Raw genomic sequence first — 11,227 nt, 5'->3', positions numbered from 1 at the left:
AATTAGAATTTTGCAACCTAAAGCCTTCTCTTGCTTCAAAAGAATGATGCAAATTATATGATGTTCTTAACTAATGTGTTAATAGAATTCTATAAATCATACTCCAGATGAGTATCTTGAAGCCCATCTATATTAACACCCTAGTGGCCCAAATACAGAAATATAAGGATCGTGCACCAAGCTATAACAAGGAACTGTATCTCACTGCAACTTCAGTGGTACTCAGCCAGCAGCTGTGATTCTATGTCACAGAGAGAACCGGCTGCAAAGCTAGGGGGATCAGCAATTTGCTGCATGACATAACACACTGTTATAAACGAAGATTTGGTTGTGATAAAAATCAATATTTCAGATCCAAGTACATTGGTATCTTACAACCAAGAAAGACCCATGTCTACGTGTGCACCCTGCTCCAAGAAAACTCTGTATCTTGTTAGGAGCAGAAGACCAAGATCACATTGTGCAGTACACCATCCCATCCCATTTGACTTTCTCAGAATCAAGATTTGTCCTTTCCTTTCCTAGCTCCTTTCTTCACAATATTTAGGCAACTCTGGCTCCAACTCTGTGTACATCTACTTCGACAAAAACACTAGTAAGCAAAGTGTCTTCCCTCTGAATAGACATGCACAAGATAAGCTGTCAGAATCTTTTATCTCCAGTGCTTTGAGAAACTAGGTTTCTTTAACTTGCACACTTGCCCATTCTCAACCTCAACCATTTCCCTCATGATACATAATGTTTTGGTACACGTTATCAGGAAGAAAGAGGTTGGATGGGCATTTAGCTATTTATAAAAAAACATTTATACACCACTAATTCATTAAAAATATTATCTATACAGCCATTCAGTAAAAATCATATAAAAATTTAAAATCCGAAATCAGATAACTACTGTGGGAAGATATATTCATAATTGCCTGCATTAGCATGATCGAATAGAAAACTTTTCAACAGGCATTTAAAAGGTGAAACAGAAGTTTCTGCTGAATCTCTATCAGCAGAGTGTTCCAAAGTAACACAACCTCAAGGTTACTAACACATGGGCTACAATGATCAGGGTATCCCTGTCCAAGAATAGCTATAGCTGGCAAACCAGACAAAGCTGGTAAGAGGCACTTGTAGCCACAGAGGACACTTGGGTCTCTAGTGGCAAATGTAGCAAGGAGTACCCCCAAACTACAGACTTGTTCCTTCAGAAGGTGTGCAACGCCATCCAGAACAGGCAATCTACCTATCTCCTAGAAACAGGAATCCACCTGAAGCAGCTCAATTCCCCCAGGATTCATGTAGTTTATTGACCTTCATCCAGACCATCGCTGTGCTCAGACACCAATCCAGAACTTTCACAGCCTCTCCTGATTCACCCCTGGTCAAGAGTAAGCAGCCTTCAGACCATATGGAACAACTCTGCTGGACAGCTCCTCAAGCACTGAGCTCACCATCATGTGGTAAGACCAATTATGAGCCCAGACACATGACTGGTCTGCTTCTGAGCACGATTTATGCCACTTACACTCTAGCCCATGCCTGGTCCATGGTTGGCATGGAGGCCATGAACTATTGAGTAGAACCTTAGACATTTTCAGAATGAATGTTGAAGTCACCCAAAACCACAGTTATGTGCTCCTCCAACATCACACCCGAGACAACCTCAGCTAGTTTACTCAGGGATGAGAAGCAGGGTGGGTTGTGCACCAACAGCATCCCTAACCTGTCTCTTTGGCTCAACACCAGATGCAGGCCCTACAGCCCTGCTCAAAGAGAGATGGGTTTCCTGGGGATGGGAAGTGAACTCCTATGGACTACATTCACACTTTCCTCCACCACTCCCGTCTGGGCTGATGTCATATGGAGTACCAGGGTAGGCAGAGCTGAGTCAGATCTGGTCCACCCAGCTCCCCCACCCAGGTCTTGGTGATACAGATCAGATCTGCATGCTCATCAACAATCACATCATGCATCAGCATGGTTTTATTACAGACTGAACTGGCAATTAGCAATAGAACCACCAGACAGTTGGGAACAGTGGCAGAGCATCCATTAGTACCACGCATAGGAGCGAGCTCAATGGGAAGAAGTATCAGGCGGAAGCACCTATCACCACCCCTCCATCCCTATTAAACAAGGAAATTGCTCAAAACATTAACAATGTAATCCTAACCATGTTAACTCAGAAGTCTTACTGAATTCAATAGGGCTTTCTCCCAGTAAGTGGCATTAAGATTATAGACTAAATTACTAATCAAGTAGCGACAAGGTAGAGCAGACAATTTTGTTCGTTCGTTTGTTCTTCCCCCCTCCTTTTATTTACTCCTATAGTGCAATCCTATAAATGAAGTACTCCAGATGTTTTGGACCACAAATCCGGACTGGGCCGATGGGATTTGCAGCCCAAGACATTTGGAGAGTACCAGGATGGCAAAAACTGGTCTATTCAAAGTTGAGCCCCACTGAATTCAGCTAATTGAGCACAGGGTTACAGACTGTCTTTTTATGTAAATATATAAACCAAATATTTACACACTACAAACACACATTGTGTTTTATATACCTTTTTGCTGCTGAATAACTTGTAAATATTTTATATGATTCATGCTCTGGTTATTAGTCACCAGTAATTTTTTATTAACATATTTTAAACTTTCAAAAACATTTCAAGGCTTATATTATGCAATTACATTGATTTTAAATACTTCCATTTTTTCTTGTTATGCTTGTGGGTGCTTTGTTCAAATTGAGTTAGTGGGTACTTTTAGATTAAGTATCCTGAAATATAATTTGTTATCTTGAGGCGCCTCTGAAGAAGGCGTCTTGCTAAAACATGTTGCACTAAATGCTTTCCATTTCTATTATCATGTCAAGGCTTTGCCAAATTTTGGTCAGAAAGACTTAACATATTTACTGTGACATTAGCTTTCATGGAGTAAAAATGCATTTGTCGGGCTACTTGATGCATGTGACCCATGGAAGCTTATGCCACAACAGACTTACACTCTAGGCAAGCAAAGAAGTATAACTAGAGTAACCAGGAAACATATTAGCAACATTCAAAACCTAAGTCCCCTCCTAGGTGAATTACATTTTCAATAACATTCTGGGGCTGGGGCTCTGCAAGTAGAGACCAGCATCCAACGAATATATGGAAGATAGAAGAGAAGTTTATATTTGCCTAAATTTGTATACAAAATGCCTGCATGCAACCCCAAGGGGTTTTGCTTCCCTCACTCCCTGCAGGTGTTTGGCTCCTTCCTTGTTCTCTTAAAAGTACTAAGAGAGATGTTTCTTAATATGTATCACATTCCTGTCTCTTGTAGTGATTGTGAATTCTTAGCCCTACCCAATTAGGAACCATTAAAAAAAACAACCTGGTACCTGTCTTTCATCTTTGGAGAACCCAACACCTGCAAGGTGAGGAGGGTGGGAGAAGAAAAAGCAAGCACCCTCTTTACTTCTTCCCGCAGTCTCTTCTTCCTTCATATCTTTGTAAAGGAGCTGCAAAGGGAAGCTACCTCCTCTATGTTCTGCACCTTGCATCCAGTAAATTTCAAGTTGTGTGGCTGATGGGACCCCTCTGGGAGGGCTTGTCCATTGTGGCTTTACTGTGAGTACTGTGGCTTTCCTTTAAAAAAAAAAAAAAAAAGGGCGATCCAAATTCTAATAACCTGCATTTGGCAAATCAATAGGTATTATATACCTATAACTCCTCACATGAACCAAATTGGATTTAAAAGGTCAGAAATCTAAAATGATAAACTGATATATTCTTCATGTAGCAAAAAGTTATTTAAGATTCATTATTAGGGTGACTATAGTAGGAGCTATGCATATCTGTATCATCACATATTTATTTACTGTATGTTTACAAAAAATACAAGAACACCACATTTAGCATTGGGAACAGAATATCATCATCATCATCATCATCATCCTTCCTCCCAAATGAGCCATAGGCAGCAGGGAACAAGGCAATAAAAAAAAATCCAAAATTTTGAAAAATGTTTCAGACAAGCCACAACTAAAAATTCCAAAGTTGCTAGAAGCAATGTCTTTTGACAATGCTTGGGTAAACAGGAACGTTTTAACCTTTTGCCTCAATGCTAATAGTAAGGGGGACAGATGCAGTTCACCAGAGAGGAGTGGACTCCATAAGCTGGGCACTGCTGTGAAGAAGCCCCCATCACAGGGCAGCACCAGCTGGGCTGCACCAAGCAAAGAATCTCAACATTCATCCTAAAACCAAACAGGTTTCTGTGAAAATGCACCTTAAAAAGACAATGCTGACAACAGACACATAGTGAACTTTTCCAAAAGCCAAGTAGGATTTCCAATAGTAATAGGCAGCTTTTGAACAACATGTCAGGCAGCTGTAGTTATAGAGTTAGCTAGTCTTTTATATTATGTTACAGACGTATCTCGGGTTACGAACGTTGCAGGTTATGCGTTTTCGGGTTGTGGACCGTGCCTAACCTGGAAGTGCCAGAATGGGTTACTTCCGGGTTTCAGCGCTCGCGCATGCACAGAAACACAAAATAACATCACAAGCATGCGCAGAAGCGGTGCTTCAGGCTACGAATGCTGCGGGCTGCAAACGTGCCTCCCGCATGGATCACGTTTGCAACCGAAGGTATGACTGTATATACATTTAAGTTTATTTTTATGCTACCTTTCAGCCGGAGGAGGCCCCCCCAAAGTGGCTCAGAAAGGATAGTATAAACAAAACACAACTTTCAAAACTTTAAAACAAAATTTTAACACTTCAAATATTATTTTATGTTATTTCATTTTTAATATTTGTATTCCACCCTTCAGCCATAGATCTCAGGGCAGTTCACAGCATAAAAATACAATAGAAAAACACAAAATACATAATAAAAACAAGAACAAACCAAACCAATAACACCACCACCCACAGGAAAACCAATGAAAGCAGTAAGAATTGAATTTGTTTTCTCTTCCCCACCCACCCTGATTTGCGCAAGCAAGTCCACAGCTGACTTGCATCCTTTTTATCTATGTGATTTACTTACTGTAACAAATAGATTCTTGTTTATTGTTTTTCATGCTATTTTACTGAGATTTCTATTTTCATGCATGTTGTTAGGAACCTTGAAATTTCCATTATGGGATGTAAAATTTTTCTTCCTCCACAAAATGTTTTTACACACACACACACACACACACGGATTTTCATTATGAAAGAATCATTGGCAGATTATTCACTGAAAAACTGCATTACTTGAGAAATACAAAGATTCCTTCTTTCATCTCACTGAAATAATTTTTTTGTTTGTATCATTATACTGCGTGTTTAACACTTTTTAACGTCTGTAGACTTAAGTAACATAACTCATTGGAAACACTGTTGTTTTTTAATCCTCCATTTTAAAAAGCTACTCAATGAGAGTTCTGAAATGAAGTTGTGTAAATATTCAATGACTGAGACAGAGGAGTCATCAGGGTATGAGAAGGAGGAGCTGAAGGGGGCAAGGTTCTGTGCCAATAACTTAATCATAACCACGTGAGTAATTCAGGTTTGGGGATGGTTAACCCCCCCCCCCTTTTAAAGGGTATGAATCAAGTTAAGTTTGTTTTGCTGTGGGTGAAGGAAAGGAGAATATAATACTATGAATCAGAAAGATGATCAAATATGTGGCAAAGACAGCTCAATTATAGTTGCTGCCTTTCGTCTCAAACTGCCTATCCTAAGAAGTCAGAATTTTGCTTATCAACAGAAATGATAGTTTTCAGTTTCCAAGATTCCCTATAACAGGAATGGACAGAAGGTAGAATATACTGGTCTCTGGTTGATTTGTAGCAGATTGACAAGGTTCTCTAGCTTCCAGCTGTTCAACCAAAACAACAACAAAATGACTTTTCCCACCTAAATCAGACTGCTGAAATGAATTGACTTTTCAGGAATTGACTTTTGTGTGAAGAACTGTGAGCTAAGTTTAGGCCCCCCTACTGAAAACAGAACATGCTCAGAGGCACTCTTGTTTTTTAATTCTAACTGTATACCTTTTGCACCTGACTCTCATTGGTAGATCTATCAAGACTGAAGTTTTCCCACTCCTTTTATATTCTCCTCCTCTTATTGAATGTTATCACTAATGCATTTTAGCCTCCAGAATATCTTACTGTACTGGGATGCCCTTCTGCCTGGTCGCTGTGGTAATGAAGAGTAAATTATAGGGCTGAATGTCATTCTGCCTACAGCAGTTTGAAATTTGTCCAGCTCTGAAATGGATTTTAAAGTCAAACTACGGCAAGTACAGATTTGGCAATGCTTAGAGGAATAAAATTATCATTCTATCAATGATCTTTTAAAATGACGTACACAAAAAATAAAACGTTCAGTTTGACTTTGACTTGTTTTCCCCCCTCTCTAGTTGATTCTTGGGACTTTTGCGGTTTGTTTTAAAACAGCCTTTAATAGTCTGAAAGGATAACAACTTGTTTTTCATTTGTAATGCAATTAAAATTGTATGCTTCAAAAGGAGAAATAATTATTTCTTTAGTAGCAGTGGGGAACTCATTCTCATAAAACTCACCGGAACTGAAAGACCTGCGAAAGCACAAGGTCACCTCACATCTGTACCTCACAGACAAACTTCCAGAATCCAAATCACAGTAAATTACACTGAATAGAACCAATACAACAAATAATGCAGCAATCTTGCCAAAACATACTTGGCACAATCCAACCCAAGTTCAGTATATTGATGTCTCCTTGATTTTACTGGGATGGCTGAGCACATGCTTAAAATCTCTCCCACTGGGGTGAAAAAGTCCTGAAATACCAGTTGGAATGTGCTCAGACCAAATGAGACACTGCAATAGCAAACAGAGAGAGAGAGAGAGAGAGAGAGAAGAAATGGCAGCAATGCCCAAATCCATCCCACCCCCAAATGCGAAGCTCCACTTGGGCTGGTCCTAATCTGTCAATCTAACTGACCTCAGAGGTTTGTTATGAGGGCGAAACCATATGAGGAAGGGCAGGATAAAAACACACATGCGATAAAACAGAAATTTAGACACCAGTAGGGACGCGGGTGGCGCTGTGAGTTAAAGCCTCAGTGCCTAGGGCTTGCCGATCGAAAGGTCGGCGGTTCGAATCCCCGCGGCGAGGTGCGCTCCCGCTGTTCGGTCCCAGCGCCTGCCAACCTAGCAGTTCGAAAGCACCCCTGGGTGCAAGTAGATAAATAGGGACCGCTTACTAGCGGGAAGGTAAACGGCGTTTCCGTGTGCGGCTCTGGCTTGCCAGAGCAGCGATGTCACACTGGCCATGTGACCCGGAAGTGTCTTCGGACAGCGCTGGCCCACAGCCTCTTGAGTGAGATGGGCGCACAACCCTAGAGTCTGTCAAGACTGGACCGTACAGGCAGGGGTACCTTTACCTTTTTAATGAACCACATGGTACTCTGCAAGCATCAAAAACAAACCCAAAGAGTTCACACAGAAGCAGATAAACACAGGAACAGCTGAGGCTGCCTTATATGGAGTAAGATCTAGCTCAGTACTGTCTACACGGACTGGCAGAAACTCTCCAGGATTTCAGACAAGCTTTTCCCCTGCCCAATTTGAGATGCCAGGGATTTGCAGGTGAAGTAGATACTTTACCACCGACCTTACAGACTGGCAGTGCTATGCCAGCAACAGCCACCATCACTGGATGTAGAATTGCAGCGCAGGGGCATCTCTTAGCACTATAAACTACTTATTCACAATGTGTGCTAAGTCCCCCCCCCCCCAACATAGAATAAATTATTAGGTACCTAACTAAGAACTGGCAGACACACTTTTCATAATGGAATTGTACCTGGTAGACAGGTCATGGACATAGTGGTGCCATGGTGTCTGTGATGGCTTGCTTTCCCCCCGCCCTCCCCACCTAGCTCTCCTTGATAGAGAGAAAGAGACAGAGAGGCCAAAAAAAAAAAGGCAGCCAGCAATCCTTTCTGTATTTACTTAGGTGGGTGAATGAAGTAGGGTTTAATGAACTCAAATTCTGTCCTCCACCCCCAACCCATCCACTCTCCCCTGCCCCCCACCCCACCTCCAGCTAGAAAGAGAAGGAGAGCGAATGCAATCAGACAGCCTTTCAGTATCCCAGTGAGGGACAATATATAGGATTTTCCAGATTCATCTCTCTTGAGGTGGGGGAGAAGGAACAGAGTGAGTATATGACTTCTTACATTGAGTGGTCTTTTGCAAACGTAAGTTAAGGAAGGGTAGAGAATATGTTTTCACCCTTCAAAAACATGTTTATAGGTGGAGAGCCTAATCCAGTTAGTGATGGATGAAAGAAAGAAAGAAACAAAGAAAGAAAGAGAACTCTTTTCCTTGCCTGTCTTCCCGTCTCTAGTAATATGGGCGAGTTCAATACTCACATGACTTTTTCTGCATGCTGATGTGATGCACTTTATATTCTTGAGTGGTTACAGAGGGCATTTACTTACAGAAAGGCATACACCTCACACAACAGCTCTACTTAAAAGTAATGCCCTCAGTTTATAAAACAAGTCAACACAGAAACAGAAAACCCTTATTTTTGTTTATGCCACCCAGTCTGAATCTGTGGCTTTGCATGGAGGCATTGGGCAAAAGTCAGACCACAAGTATGCAGTACCACTGTGAGTAGAGAGGAAAAAAAGATAATGTTTGTATTCTGTTTATGTAGTGTGCTAACCATCACAAAGCTTTTAGCAAGGATATCAAAACTAAAACTAAAAAAAAGTCTATATTTCTTGAACTAGTTAATCAGTTATCACTTTAAAAGAATATCTCTTAGAAAAATAAACACAGTTTACAGCTGTTAATCCTATGTACATGTGTGTGTGTGTGCTTCATTCAAGGAAAGCTCTGTGGGACACACATGAACACCACAAGCCCTATTTGGGTGTTCAGTTCCTCGATGTGATTAAAATCATATGAGGGAGAGCAGCAACCTTGGCTAGCCCTGCCACCTCTGCAGTGCCCCTGTCCCATCTCTGCTGCTTCTGACATCTTAACAGGGCTCATGCCTGCAATAGGGTACTTGTGAAAGCTTCTCACTCAACATAAAGCTATACGTAATCAGGGATCTGAATCATCTGTGCAGCCTCTATAAGCGGGTTCTAAAAAGAATTGTACAGAACTGTCTTGTACAGCAATGAGACGATTCTTTTTCAAAGAAGTGAAAATATTCAGACGACAGTATTGATGACAGTGCTCTAGATGCCACTAGATGAAACTGAAGGACTGCCAACTTTCTATTGTACTGCAGGAACTTATTTTCCTTGCATATTTTGGAGAGCAACTCAGACTTAAACTATATGTGGCATGCAGTCATGTGTATCTTTCTGTTTATGGGGAAAAACCATGACTCAGTGGTAGAGCATGTACTCTGCATTCAAAAAGGGCCCAGATTCAATCCTTCCAGGGAGGACTAGGAAGGACCCCTTTCTGAAACCCTGGAGAGGTGCTGACAGTGACAACACTGAGCAGAGCTGATGGACTCATGGTCTGGCTTGGTCTACACCAGTAATTGGTGGTTCTCCTGACACCCTTTAAAACTGAAGTCACACGCTACCTCTTACGCTTTTCCACCTGTATGAAAATAGGACATATTTTCATCTACAATGAAAAAACAGCAGCTGGGGGAGGCAATTTTGAGGAGGAAGACTGATGAAGTTACTCTACCATTCCCCTCTATCCCTCTTCTTAAGCACTTTGTATTCTGCCTTTGTTTGTTTGTTTTTTAATGGACACAGGATAAAGATTTACATAACTGTGGTCATGTCTAGTTTGGGCCCCCACATTGAACTATGACAGACACATGTTTCATTACACTACATCAGGCTGATGGGCTAGCATTTCCATGTATTTTGTGCAGCAGATATACCTAAGATCACCACCTTTTCCCCAAGCAGGGCCTGACAACAGAAATCAGGTGATGCTTTTTTATGGCATGACGATAATATTACAAAGAAGTCTTCACCTGCTCAATTTCTGCTTTTAAATGTTATTGAAAGGTGCGGGAACTGATCCCAGCACTGCCGCACAGTGAGTCATGGGGCAATATTCACTTCCTCTGCCCTTCTTTCCTCAGAGGATGCTCTGCACAGGTAAGTTACCTTGCCTCCAGTTGCCAGTGATGTTGCTCAGACGCAGGGAAGCGCACCACATGATGGTGTCATAATGCAACTGGGGATGGATGGGAAAGTTATCATTTCATGCAATGCTGAAGTAGCAGATGGGCCATAGAGAAAGAGAAAGAAGATGGCACTGCAAGAGTTACTGAGGCTAAAAAGACTACTGTCTGAGATGCCAGTTACAGGAATTTAAGTGCACTGTACACTGCTGCCTTATGCTACACGAGTATGCTCACACCGTTTAATAGTACATTTATTTTACATGCGAGAAAAACAGAAATGTTGTAGAATCAAATCAAATATCTTTAATACGGTCAATGACCAGCAAGCAATTTATAAAATAAAATAAAATATGGCAATATAAGTACTACTGTACTACAGATAACAGTGGAGATATGGCCAGATCAAAAGAATTGGAACTTATGTTTATGAAATGTTGTAGAATGTGTGTAACATGGCACTAAACTTTCATTTGGTATCTAAAACATTCACAAAAACAATATATCGGCATGTCGAATGTGCAGATTTTCTGTAACCAATAGTAACAAATAGTAACAGTGTGAATTATGACATACTTTCATTTCTTTCAGACTTGAAAAAGAATCCCACCTGGCTTAGAATTTTAACATTTGTTATAATCAAGAATATGAGATTGTATCATTCAGGACTCAAGAAAAAATAATGTATGCAACAACAAAATCACACAGGTATTTAAGTCCTGTGACAACTGTTACATTGCAGAGAAATGCAAAAATAGAAGGAAAGGTTAGAGAATATAACAGCTTTCCTGCCTTTCCCACACAACAGTCTTCATGTATATACTTACATTAAATTCAGATACCAGATCCACACTAGGCTCTCCTCTAACCATTATTTAGATTAGCGTCTAAACCATGATCTGAAGCTTACAAATTTAAAAGAGTCAAGCTAATGCATACTTTGAACAAAGATGAAAGAGCATGACTTTATCTACTACTGCATATTCCTGGATAGTTATGATCAGTTAATATGTGAGGGGAGAGGCATTCACATGGTCTGATTAGTACCTAGGTCATCAACATTTGCCATCCGTTTCCTCCTCCTTTCCTGAA

At 40.8% G+C, this 11,227-nt stretch overlaps 1 long non-coding RNA gene across 1 annotated transcript; it reads left to right on the top strand.

Moving 5' to 3' along the window:
* The first annotated feature begins 8,078 nt into the window (after positions 1-8,078).
* Positions 8,079-10,835, top strand: LOC310676074. Its single transcript, XR_014510386.1, has 3 exons — positions 8,079-8,178; positions 10,017-10,109; positions 10,727-10,835. It is a non-coding gene; the product is annotated as an uncharacterized lncRNA (long non-coding RNA).
* Positions 10,836-11,227: the final 392 nt, after the last annotated feature.

This window comes from Podarcis tiliguerta (genome assembly GCF_965153285.1).
Source record: "Podarcis tiliguerta genome assembly, chromosome: 4".
Lineage (NCBI taxonomy): Eukaryota > Metazoa > Chordata > Lepidosauria > Squamata > Lacertidae > Podarcis > Podarcis tiliguerta.
This window is presented reverse-complemented; position numbering and strand designations above follow the sequence as displayed.